This window comes from Schistocerca piceifrons, chromosome 7 (assembly GCF_021461385.2).
Source record: "Schistocerca piceifrons isolate TAMUIC-IGC-003096 chromosome 7, iqSchPice1.1, whole genome shotgun sequence".
Taxonomy (NCBI): domain Eukaryota; kingdom Metazoa; phylum Arthropoda; class Insecta; order Orthoptera; family Acrididae; genus Schistocerca; species Schistocerca piceifrons.
This window is the reverse complement of record NC_060144.1, coordinates 256,833,612-256,847,137: the sequence shown is the minus strand read 5'-3', so window position 1 is coordinate 256,847,137 and position 13,526 is coordinate 256,833,612. Positions and strand designations below refer to the sequence as shown.

Below are 13,526 nucleotides of genomic sequence, written 5' to 3'. Positions count from 1 at the left end.
GTATTATGTTGTTGAGGAATGTTTATTATGCTACGTATTTCTCATGATGAAATATTGAAGAAGTGTCGACGAATATGTATATGTATAATGAGGTAAGGAATAATGAGTAGTGTTTAGGGACTCTGATTTATGAAAAGGATGTTGGAAACCAAGAAACGTACTTTAAGAGTTATGAAATGTGTGTGTATATTCGTGAATGTATTACAATGCAGACGAAAATTTTTTTTGGACACTGTTACATCAATAGCATTTTGTTTCTACAGATTTGTAACGCAAATTCTTGACCTGTGAAATATTTTTATATGCGACTGTCTCTGTAGCGGAAACTGCTGTCGTAAATATTTCCGTAAGAAAGTTAACGGACCACCTACACATAATGCGTCGTGGGCACCCAGCTGTGTCAGACGCCTGGAGAAAAAGCCATTAGCGCGTGCCTTTCAGAGCACAGGAAAACACCTGGAGAACAAGCCATTAGGGTGTGCCTTTCATCGCTAATGCGACACCCTCGTTACTTGAAAACATATGATTACTCGCACTTTGTGCTAATTGCTGAAATGCTTATGAATTGATGGGAAATATTCGTACATCTGCACACCTGATTATGACAAGTGTCTTTCTATGAGAGTTGAGAGGTACTGACTTACGAAATGCCACATGACTATTGAATGATGTTTTTATGCTTTGGTTTGCGTAATTGCTTATTTCACTTGATATCTGGTTTCCAGCTGTGTTGCAGCATTGCTTTTATAAAATAAAATGCATTTGCTAATGTGAACACTTTCTGTCAACAGATCTATTAAATAATTATTTTATGATCCACATTCTTTAAAAAAGGAGCACTTGGAAAGGAAAGAACAATAAGAAGGAACTAGTAACTGCATTCATAATTTTCTTTTCAAGTAATTGGTAACTTTTTGGTAGAATAACTTCTTGTGGTGCACCACTTTAATTACATAGACATTAAGATGTGAATATACATTTCCCTTATCTGCATTGTTGTTTAGTGTAATATTTTTTCTGCTTGCGCTATGTCATGTTTAGGTATAAGTTGCTGGTGTTTGCCAGGCATAGTGTTATTGAATTTGACTTTTGCTCATTTATGCTGCTAGCTTTGCCAATTTGCATTTTTTGCATTGCTGTTTGTGTTGATTTGTTATGTGATGCTGCATTGCCTCGTCCCTTAGTTTAGCATCTGAGCTCAGTAGATTTAAGTTAGCTTAAGAGGGGGTAGCCTCTAAGAGAATGAGTTGCGATGAATTGGAAGAAATGCATTGAGAAAACAGGTTTAGGTAGGATTTTCTTGGAAATAAATGTTGAGGTAAGAAATGTGTGAACATATAAATACAGAAAGCATGCTTAGATAGAATTTTTTTTGGTGGAAACAAACGATGAAATAAGAGGAAAGATATATGAAGTTTTGGGTTGGACTGCAGTACCAAATGTTACACTGAAAACGAACCCTGTCCTTTCCTATTGGTGTTATCCCACTATGTGTTTGTGTACCCTTGAGTATTTGTTTTCATCCTGTCTCTGTGTACTGTTTCATAGAATTTTTTTCTCTTCTAATACTAAGCTATATTCACTATGAGGAGGAATACTGTTATCCTCAAATATAAGTTGCATTAATAATATGTTATTTTCTTTGTAAAGTTGTTTACAATTCTGTTCTGTTTCAATGTTCATGTGTGAAATTAATGTTTCGAAAACTATTCTCATTATTTTATGTATGTACTTATGTCACTATTTTTGTAACACTGATGTATATGTTTATTTCTATTCTTTTGTAAAGCCTATTACTACAAATGTTATCTGTATTATTATGTTTTTAATGATGTATTTTGTACCTTTGTTATTGTATTCTTATGTTATAAAATTGTAATTGTCACCAGTTCATGATATTATTAACTTGTTAGTTACATTTCACTGCACACGTTTCTGTTGGTCATAGTATATGGACAATATGTGAGAAGTAGGGACTGTTAGTGTTTGCAAGTGTGTTAATAATTCAGCAAGGGACTGGATAACAGCATTGCTGGTTCTAAGGACAATTCCAAAAACTTTGTGAGTGCACAAGTGGTGGTTTATGGACTTGCTATATTGTCCGCAAGACTCTTCGATGGTGATTGTGCACCTGCACATTTGCAACAGATGGCTGCTGGCCGTCTCTACCAGGACTACAGTGGGTCTGCATCTTTGATGGCCCACCAATTGCTACAAGGACTGCAGTGGGTCTGCACCTCTGGTGGCCCACCAGTACCGTAATCTCTACCAGGACTACAGTGGGTCTGCTCTGTGATGACCTACCTACCAATACTCTTCAAAATTTCGACTGACTCTGCTGTGGGTTTGCTCTGTTGTGGCCCATTACCTGTATGCATATCAAGAGTCAGCACTGTCTTTCCATTGGAAGAACAACACTACTTCTTCAAGACTGCATGGAAATCCACTACTTCCGTGTGCATTTTCTTTTACTGCTCAGACTTTGAGAAAAAACACTGCTATTCTACTGTTATGTACGATTAGGACTGTCTTTATGGACTGTGAGAAAATTTTAGCTTTTGACCAACATTGTATCAATAAGTGTGTGCATTTGACATGTTTGTTATTTTAATTATGAAAAATTTTATCAAATCATTATTGGCCACTGCCCAAAAAATATTTTGTAAAATTTTTGTGGGGAGCATGGGGGCTATGTAAGTAGGCTGTTTATGTTTTCTCTATGTAAGTAGGCTGTTTATGTTTTCTCTATGTAAGTAGGCTGTTTATGTTTTCTCTATGTAAGTAGGCTGTTTATGTTTTCTCTATGTAAGTAGGCTGTTTATGTTTTCTTATTGGCAACGTTACGTAGCGCTCAATATGAAAATCACTGGCTGTGCTGTGTGCAGTCTGTGGCTAGTTTGCATTGTTGTCTGCCATTGTAGTGTTGGGCAGCGGCAGCTGGCTGTGAACAGCGCGTAGCGTTGCGCAGTTGGAGGTGAGCCGCCAGCAGTGGTGGATGTGGGGAGAGAGATGGCGGAGATTTGTAATTTGTCATGAACTGATATATATATTATGACTTGTGATGATATCAAGGTAAATACATTGTTTGCTCTCTATTAATATCTTTCATTGGCTAACTATCCCTATCAGTAGTTAGTGCCTTCAGTAGTTTGAATCTTTTATTTAGCTGGCAGTAGTGGCGCTCGCTGTATTGCAGTAGCTTGAGTAGCGAAGATTTTTGTGAGGTAAGTGATTTGTGAAAGGTATAGTTTAATGTTAGTCAGGGCCATTCTTTTGTAGGGAATTTTGAAAGTCAGATTGCGTTGCGCTAACAAAATATTGTGTGTCAGTTTAAGCACAGTCATGTAAAATTGTTGAAAGGGGACGTTTCAATTTAAGTGTCACGAAGTCGTTTCTGAAAGTATTTGTATGGACTGTAGCCATGTATGGAAGTGAAACATGGACGATAAATAGTTTAGACAAGAAGAGAATAGAAGTTTTTGAAATGTTGTGCTACAGAAGGATGGTGATGATTAGATGGGTAGATCACAAAACTAATGAGTAGGTGCTGAACAGAATTGGGGGAAGAGGAATTGGTGGCACAACTTAACTAGAAGAAGGGATCGGTTGGTAGAACATGTTCTGAGGCGTCAAGTATTGGAGGGAAGCGTGTAGGGTAAAAATCGTTGAGGGAGATCAAGAGATGAATACACTAAGCAGATTCAGAAGGATGTAGGCTGCAGTAGGTACTGGGAGATAAAGAAGCTTGCACAGGATAGGGTAGCATGGAGAGCTGCATCAAACCAGTCTCAGGACTGAAGACCACAACAACAACAACAACAATTCCTAAGATCCCAGTCTCGAGAAACGTCGAAAATTTTCTCCTTTTATTTATCCGTTTCCGGGGTACAAAGTTTCAAAGTTACTCTACTTGTACACGTAAAATCCGATGTGAGCCGAAAACATCGTTTATAAAATGACGTATGACGGAGAAACATGCTACAAAGTGCTCCGTTATCATCTGAGAACCCCTTATTGTAGTAATGAAGCATATGTGAAATTGTTTTGTACCTAAGATCCAGTCTGAGATGTAGAACTGGTTCAAATAGCTCTGAGCACTATGGGACTTAACATCTGAGGTCATCAGTCCCCTAGACTTAGAACTACTTAAACCTATCTAACCTAAGGATATCATACACATCCATGCCCAAGGCAGGATTGGAACCTGCGACCGTATCAGCAGCGCGCGTCCGGACTGAAGTGCCTAGAACCGCTCGGCCACAACGGCCGGCGAGATGTAGAACTGCGTTATTCCCTTTTCTCATAAGTAAACTATCTAAATTTTACTGGCCAGTACATTTCTTTTCATATCAGTTACATGCCATGTTGCAGCATGGAAAAGAAGGGAACCATTGGAAAAATGCTCCAACCGGAGCACAACAAGTGCGAGTATGAAACTTCCTGGCAGATTAAAACTGTGTGCCCGATCGAGACTCGAACTCGGGACCTTTGCCTTTCGCGGGGAAGTGCTCTACCAACTGAGCTACAGAAGCACGACTCACGGCCGGTACTCACAGCTTTACTTCTGCCAGTACCTCGTCTCCTACCTTCCAAACTTTACAGAAGCTCTCCTGCGAACCTTGCAGAACTAGCACTCCTGAAAGAAAGGATATTGCGGGCGTGAGTCGTGCTTCGGTAGCTCAGTTGGTAGAGCAGTTGCCCGCGAAAGGCAAAGGTCCCGAGTTCGAGTCTCGGTCGGGCACACAGTTTTAATCTGCCAGGAAGTTTCATATCAGCGCACACTCCGCTGCAGAGTGAAAATCTCATTCTGGAAGTGCGAGTATGTTCGTGTTTCTTTAACAATAATTTTCCTAAAAGTTCTGGTAGGCGAATATATTCGAGCTTTTTTATACTCAGGGAGGAGAAGACAGTGGGAGTGGCAAAGAGACTGAAAAAGGAGAGAGATAGTAGCAAAGAGAAGAGATAGCAGTAGCAGGAAGGGAGGAATGAGATATTAGCAGTAAGAGAGCATGGGAGAGACAGTGGCAGTGAGAGGAGGGCGTAATAGAAAGACAGAACAAAGGCGACTGTAACTCCTGAAACGTCCCCTTAGAAAGAAACATCCCCTTAGAAAAATTATAAATGACTGTGCTTAAACTGACACACAATATTTTTAGCGCAACGTAATCTGACTTTTAATAATCCCTACAAAAGAATGGCCCTGACTAACAATAACCTATACCTTTCATGAATCACTTACTTCACAATAATCTTCGTTACTCAAACTACTGCAGTACAGCGAGCGCCAATACGGCCAGCTAAATAAAAGATTCTAACTACTGAAGGCACTAACTACTAATAGACGTAGTTAGAAAATGAAAGATTTTGATAAAGAACAAACAATGTATTTACCTTAATAGTGTTCAAAAGTCATAATATATATATCAGTTCATGACATTCAGTCTTACAAATTTACTATCTCTGATGGACACACGTCCAGATCATCCGCTCTCAAAACTCCGCCATCACTCTCCCCACATCCACCACTGCTGGCGGCTCACCTCCTAATGCAAACCAGCCACAGACTGCACACAGCACAGTCAGTGATTTTCATATAGAGCGCTACATGGCGTTACCAACATAACAACCTAAACAGCCTACTTCCATAGCCCCCATGCTCCCCACAAAAAATTTTACAAATTGTTTTGGGCAGTGGCAAATACAGATTTGAAGAAATTTTTCATAATTACAATAACAAAGAAATCAAATGCACACACTTATTGATACAATGTTGGTCAAAAGCTAAAATTTTCTCACAGTCCATAAAGACAGTCCTGATCATTCATCACAATAAAACTGCAGTGTTTCTTTTCGCAAAGTCTGAGTAGTAAAAGAAAATGCACACGGAAGTAGTGGATTTCCATGCAGTCTTGAAGAAGTAGTATTGCCCTTTCAACGAGAAGACAGTGCTGACATGCAGATAAGTAATGCAGACAGGTAATGGGCTACAACAGAGCAAACCCACAGCAGAGTCAGTCGAAGTTTTGAAGAATATTGGTAGGTAGGTCATCACAGAGCAGACCCACTGTAGTCCTGGTAGAAAGTATGGTATTGGTGGGCCACCAGAGGTGAAATAATGGTATTGGTGGGCCATCAAAGATGCAGACCCACTGTAGTCCTTGTAGAGACGGCCAGCAACCATCTGTTGCGACTGTGCAGATGCACAATCACCATCGAAGAGTCTTGCGGACAATATAGCAAGTCCATAACCACCACTTGTGCACTCACAAAGTTTTTGGAATGGTCCTTAGAACCAACAATGCTGTTAACCAGTCCCTTGCTGAATTATTAACACACTTGCAAGCACTAACAGTTCCAACTTCTCACATACTGTGCATATATTATGACCAACAGAAGCGTGTCCACTGAAATGAAACTTAATTTGAAGAACTGGTGTCTATACAATTATAAATTTACAGCATAAGAATACGATTACAAAGGTACAAAATATATCATTAAAGAACATTACAGTACAGATAACATTTGTAGTAACACAGACTTTACAAAAGAATAGAAATATACATCACTGTTACAGGAATTATGACATAAGTAACTGAGGCTGAATGAGTGTGGGTGAAAGGGCAACTGGGAGCTGGTGGGTACGAGCGACTTACAGCGATGGACTAATGGGTGTGAGCTGTAATGGGGGAAAGGGAGGGGCGCTTGTGGGCGTTTAATGTGAGTTGCTTGCTTAAAAAAAAGAAAAAACACACATGTCAAAAGATTTGGGAAAATTTTTAAACGTGCTGAGAACGGTAGAATGAGGCAGCTGATACCCACTTTTCAGTCAGTCTTTTACGTAAACAGGAACGTATTCGGGTTTCCTCTGCTCCGATAGAGACATTTTTCCGCTGGTAATGTTTGGTCTCATCAGTCAGCGGAGCCAGATGTTAGCGCTATGGATAACCAACACAAACTGCCGAACTTAGAATCGCCGCCACCCTGTTACGCCTCCAGCAGTTGTCTATGAACTCATTTGATATCTCTGTCTTCTGTACTCCACAAAGACTTCAAACTGTGGTGCAGTACTCATAGGATGGTTGCACTGACGTCTGGTACTTGGTTTCCTTTAGAGATACAGAGCTCTCGTATCTACGTAGACGATGTGGTCGGTTCCATAAATCTGCCGCTTACATTTTATTCAGACACTTCACAGTTACTGCTATGTTGGGCATTATCCTGTGCTTAACCAAGCTTAACGGGAGATGCTATTTAGAATACTGAGTCAATAAAACGCCAGCTTTGTCCTTGTTCTGTATTTTACTACGGCCATAATGAGGACGCTTTCCTCCAGACAACAGGATCTTCACTAAAATGTCTTGGTTTACCGCTGTCACTAAACACTAGTTCACGTAAACCACCATTACGAGCTGTCTTGTGCTGCGCTGAAGCACATCCGAACTTTTTCCGTTTCCGTTGAACAATCGCCACACGCTATAATGAACATACTGAGTTCTATTCGTGAGAAGTCTTCTATTCAGCTACGTACATTGCCAGATAAAGTGATGCCCCAGAAGACATCGTCTGATGTCAGTATAACGTCGTACACCTAAACATCAAGCATGTATATGCTTGGAGTGGCAGTTCTCCGTGACAAGCAGAACGTCAGCCACACTTCAGCAGTGTTATCAGGACTTGTAGGATACATAATGAGCGTGAACAGCATCACATGTTGACTGATCACTATGAAGGACGCGGATATGCCTAAAACTCGTGTCAGACGGCGTTATTTACACCGAACACTGTTTTAAAGGGGCCTCCTGCGGTTCTCCATGTGTCTGGCTGGTCAAATCGTGCACTATCCAGATTTTTGGGGCATTCGGATGTGGCTGTGGCCCAATGTTAGACAGCATGCGAACATGAGGGCAGTCATACTCGTCACCAAGATTCCAGTCGACCACGTCTGACCACTGCAAGGAGGAACGCAATACTATACACCAAACGCATCGTAAGCCTTTCTCATTTCCGCCTTCCGTCCAAGAACAATTAATGGACTCCCAGAAACATTCTGTGTCACACTGCACCACCTGTGGGAGACCATCAGCAGGGAATTACCGTTCTTTGTCGTTAACAACAAAACACAGACTGCCGAATTTGGAGTGGTTCCCTGACAGTGAAGCGTTAAAGGCTAATGAGAGGCGTTGGATGAATCGCCGTTCTGCATTACCCCGGATAACGATCGTCAGCGAGTATCGTACGACCAAGGGGGTGGAGGGGGGGGGTGGTGGCGGGGGTCCCAGTCTTCCGATATTTTAAAGAGGTACAGCAGTGTTATTCCTGACGTCGTGGTATGAGTAGCCACCGGCTACAGCTTCAGGTCATCACTGGCCATGATTGACGAGCTTCTGATGGCACAGCGGTACGTCGCGCTCATCCTGCACCGTCAAGTGTTTCCTCTCAAGTGCCGGTATCATGGTGGCATTTTTCATCAAGACTGTGCTCGTGCACAGAAAGTACATGTCTCTTTGAGCGGTCTGCGTGATGTTGGGGTATTGTCTGTCAGCGATATAACGTGTCTGGGACAAGCTTGGATGTCAACTCCGCTGCAGTGCTCCGGTGTCCAGACAATCACGGATCAGTTTCAACTGTTGTGGGTCAGTTTGCGCCAGGAGAGGGTACAACGACTTTATAGCACCCTTCCCAACCGAAACAGTGCATTCATCGATGCAGAAAATGTGCACCGTCATAAAGATATGAAGGCTCGTGCTCCCAAGTTCTTTATAACCAGACTCGATTTCGCAATTATCGGAATAACATCACACTGCCTCTCAACTCTTGCAGTTCCATTTTGTTGCTTCCTCCCCTTCTAGGTGCTACACTATTTTTGTCAGGCAGTGTATTTGTAACGGTGCTCGGGCATATCGCATCTTGGGCTGCAGGAACAAATGTGGTAGTCTCGAGCGTCTTTCAGAAATCTAAGTAGACGAAATCCACGTATACACTTGATTCTGCTATTCTTTTATATCGTATATGAAACAAAGCACTCTACGTCTCATGACTGTCGTTTTCCTGAGACAGTGATGAAATATGCGTTTGACATGTTTTGGCAAGGAAACCCCTTTCGGCGACTTGCGTGACCACGATGACGAAATTATAACGAGGATAAGATAATACCTAGTCTCGGAGCAAAGAAAATACTTGACTTGACCCGCTCGAGAATTGAAATTGTGCCCCCAGTGTAGCAGTCAGACGTATATGAAATAAAGCACTCTACGTCTCATGACTGTCGTTTTCCTGAGACAGTGATGAAATATGCGTATGACATGTTTTGGCAAGGAAACCCCTTTCGGCGACTTGCGTGTCCACGATGACGAAATTATAACGAGGATAAGACAATACCTAGTCTAGGAGCAAAGAAAATACTTGACCCGCTCGGGAATTGAATTTGTGCCCCCAGTGTGACAGTCCGTTATTGTTCGCTCGATTTGTTCGGGGCGGACGTCACATGATGGTTGTTCAAGTTCAGCGTTAGTCCGCTCACTCAGTTTTTTCATTACAGAGGACGGCTAACTCTCCGAGCGAACGCGCCGAGCTACCGTGCCACCACGCAGCTATAGAGGCAAACTGAAACAGTGTTGTTTCTGATGTGTTCAAACACTGTGATGCTCTATGACTACAGATGGACTTTTGGTGTTGATCTGCAACCCTTGTGTTCATTTTTTATCCCTGTCACAAACAGAAGTGCCTTCTTTTAGCATATCCATTATGGATGCCAAACTGCAACTGTGATTCAAATTGCCGCTCTGTCTATTTACAAATATGCACCCAGTCGTTTTTTTCGAATTTTAGATACGATTAAATGAAGCAGTAACTAGTTTCCGAGCCGTTGCAGGCTCATCGTCAGATGGAGATGTTACGGGAACATTACGTCGTGGACCAAGTGTACTTGGACGCTGTGGTGAAGGGGATGGCGCAAAAGCCTGTCTCTTTTGCAGTCCATTTTGTTGCACGAGAAATTCTCATTGAACAAGAAACAGGCAAAGGACTATTTTCAGAACGTATTCAACTTAAAACCCACTATTAATTTCGTCAGGTCCTGCTGACGTGGCCGCTTTTAGTTTTAACTGTCTTTCAGCAAAGAAGTCTTTCTTTTTTTTTTTAAATATTATTTGTCATCCATTTTCTACTTCGTGCACCAGTCAAACATTGATAGGGCACTAACGTCTCTATGCGTCAATGATTTTTCAAACTAGGAATTTAGTATTTCCATTTTTCTGTTGTCTTCAGCTTCAGCACCAGACTGATCACCGAGAGACCAAATAGAAGAGTAGGGTCCGTTTGTCGATTGTACACGTGGCAGTAACTTCTGGATTTTCGTGTAGGTGTTTCACTGGTGTCAGACTATGTAAATTGCTACAAGCCCAACACGTAGCCATTTTTGTACAGGCAGACAAATTGTCAATCAGTTTCCACTAGAAATTCTGTTTGCATTGAGAGTGTGTTGCCGGTGCTTTTTGGGACAGTCTGTATAAAGATAACTACTATTATTCAAGTAATTCTCAATGATATGGAAGGAGTATTTAGGAAGAAAGTTCTGTAATTTACTTTTAAAAAAATGTTTTCTGTCTATCGTATCTATGTTCACTGAAGAGGCAAAGAAACTGCTATAGACATACGTATTCAAATACACAGATATGTACATAGGCACAATACATCGCTGCAGTCCGCAACGCCTGTATGAGACAAGTGTCCGGCGCAGTTGTTATATCAGTTACTTCTGCTACAATCGCACGTTATCGACAACAGCACACGAGTGATGGAACACAGTATCTCCGAGGTAGCGATGAAGTGGGGATTATCCCGTACGACCATTTCACGAGTGTACCGTGAATGTCCGGTAAAACATCAGATCTCCGACATCGCTACGGCTGGCAAAAGATCCTGCAAGAACGGAACCAACGAAGACTGAAGGGAATCGTTCAACGTAATAGAAGTGCAACCCTTCCGCAAATTGGTGCAGATTTCAATGCTCGGCCATCGACAAGTGCCAGTGTGCGAACTATTCACGGAAAAATCATCGATATAGGCTTTCGGAGCCGAAGGCCCACTCGTGTATCCTTGATGATTGCACAACACAAAGCTTTAGGCCTCGCCTGGGCCCGTCAGCACCGACATTGGACTGTTGATGATTGGAAACATGTTGCCTGGACGGACGAGTCTCGTTTCAGATTGTATAGGGCGGATGGTCGTGTACGGGTATGGAGATAACATCACGAATCCATGGACCCTGCACGTCAGCAGGGGACTATTGATGTTGGTGGAGGCTCTGTAATAGTTTGGGGCGTGTACATTTGCAGTGAGATGGGACCCCTGATACGACTCTGGCAGGTGACACGCACGTAAGCATCCTGTCTGATCACCTGCATCCATTCATGTTCATTGTGCATGCCAACAGACCTGGGCAATTCCAGCAGGACAATGCGACACCCCACACGTCCAGAATTGCCACAGTGTGACTCAAAGAACGCTCTTCTGAGTTTAAACACTTCAACGTGCTGTTCAGAAGAGATCTCCACCCCATCGTACTGTTACGGATTTATGAACACCACTGCAGGATTTATGGTGTCAGTTCCCTCCAGCACTGCTTCAGAGATTATTTGAGTCCATACTACGTCGTGTTGCGGCACTTCTGCGTGCTCGTGGTGGCCCTGAAAGATATTAGGCAGGTGTACGAGTTTCCTTGGCTCTTCAGTTGGATGATACATTAATCTGTTTTCAAGCTTTATTCCGAATTATTACTGATTCATGAATAGAGCTGTAAACTCACCATTTTTTTTGCATTTTGCACTCTATAAATGTTCTGTGAGTGTCCTCTGGTCGCACCACATACTCCTAAGCGATAGTCAACCTCGTTCCACATCTTATGAAGCAGCATCCTTTCCATGGTAGTCACAGCAGCGACGATGAAAAAGTCAGTAAGCTTTAGGTCAGGTGACCTTGTCCTTGAAGGCCGAGAGAATATCGTCTGCTATAAACATTAACCTTCGGCGGAAATCGTTCATGCGCTACAATTTCATGAGGATTTTCAATGGCCCAAAATTTCACAATGTGGCAAAACCTTCCGAATGCATATTGCCGTGTTATAACTCATAAACATCTCGCGCGTTTGATCGCACATACTGTTTTACTGTTTCTGTCAAGTCACTGCACTCGTAACGCCAATTGGTGGGCACACAATAGGAACGCTGTGGGATTACAGTTCTATTTAGGCGCGAATCATATTTGTACATGTTATACTTTGGAAATTATAGAGCTTTAAAAACGAATGAATCATATTAGTAGTGCCCCAGCTTGTGGTCTAGTGCCGAGCGTTGCTGACTCTAGATCGCGGGGTCCCGGATTCGATTCCCGGCCGGGTTGGTGATTTTCTCTGCCCGGGGACTGGGTGTTTGTGTTGTCCTCATCATTTCATCATCATCATCATCATCATTCGTGACAGTGGCTAGATTGGACTGGGTAAAAAACATTGGACTGTGTAAAAATTGGGACTTTGTACGGGCGCTGATGACCACGCAGTTGTGCGCCCCTCAAACCAAATATCATCATCACAATCCAAACATCATTTTAGCAGACTTGCAGATGCATTTTCTTCGAACTTCACTAATTACATCCTTTCGGATTATCCAGCAAGAAACAACTTCGTCTTGTAACTTTAAAACGACGTGCTTACTTGCTTCATAATCGGAAAATATTTCATTAGCAATAATTTATTCCACAGTACTCTTTAAATGTTAATAGTAAACTACGGTGCGACTTTCCTGTCTTTTATTACCTTACTTCTATGGTATTTTTTTAAAAGCTTTACTGATTGTATGTTTGAAATTTTATCACAAGTCCTCTGCTTCTGTTAGATTTGAAATGAATATCCTCATTTCGTCCTATAAGTTCGAGGCTAGTAAATGTTTGTCAGTAGTGCTGAAAACAAACAGTCTGCCACGTTTCGTGCTGAATGTTTTCTATTTTTTGTCGTGGTAACTACAGGGTGACAATTACTAAACTATACGAAAAAAAAACGTAAATTAGTTACAAATTATTGCGTACACGCACTATATTCAACACGTAAACGTCACTACAAAATTCAGATTTAGGTTATGACCTGTTCGATAAGCCTGCCATCATTTACTATGATGTGGCGCAGACGAATGACCCGCGTGTCGGAACTTCGATGTTGTCGATGATCTCCTGTATGGCTGTTTGCAGCTCAGCAATGGTTTGGGGTTATTGTTGTTTACCTTCTCTTTAATATAGCCTCACAAAAGGAGACTCATATGTTCAGATCTGGAAAATGTGGTGGCCAATCGAGGCCCAAGCCAATGTCTTCGTCTTGCATGAAATCAGGGTCACTTTGGATAATGGGGATGAAGTCATATTCCAAAACCTTCACGTACCGTTCGGTAGTCACCGTGCCATCAAGCAATATAGTACCGATTGTTCTGGGACTGGTATTGCACACTATACGGTCACCCGTTGATGGTGAAGAGACTTGT

General features: G+C 42.0%; 1 non-coding gene across 1 annotated transcript; it reads left to right on the top strand.

Annotated features, from left to right (window-relative positions):
• Positions 1–4,667: 4,667 nt before the first annotated feature.
• Positions 4,668–4,742, top strand: Trnas-cga. The gene has a single exon. It is a non-coding gene; the product is annotated as a tRNA-Ser (tRNA).
• Positions 4,743–13,526: the final 8,784 nt, after the last annotated feature.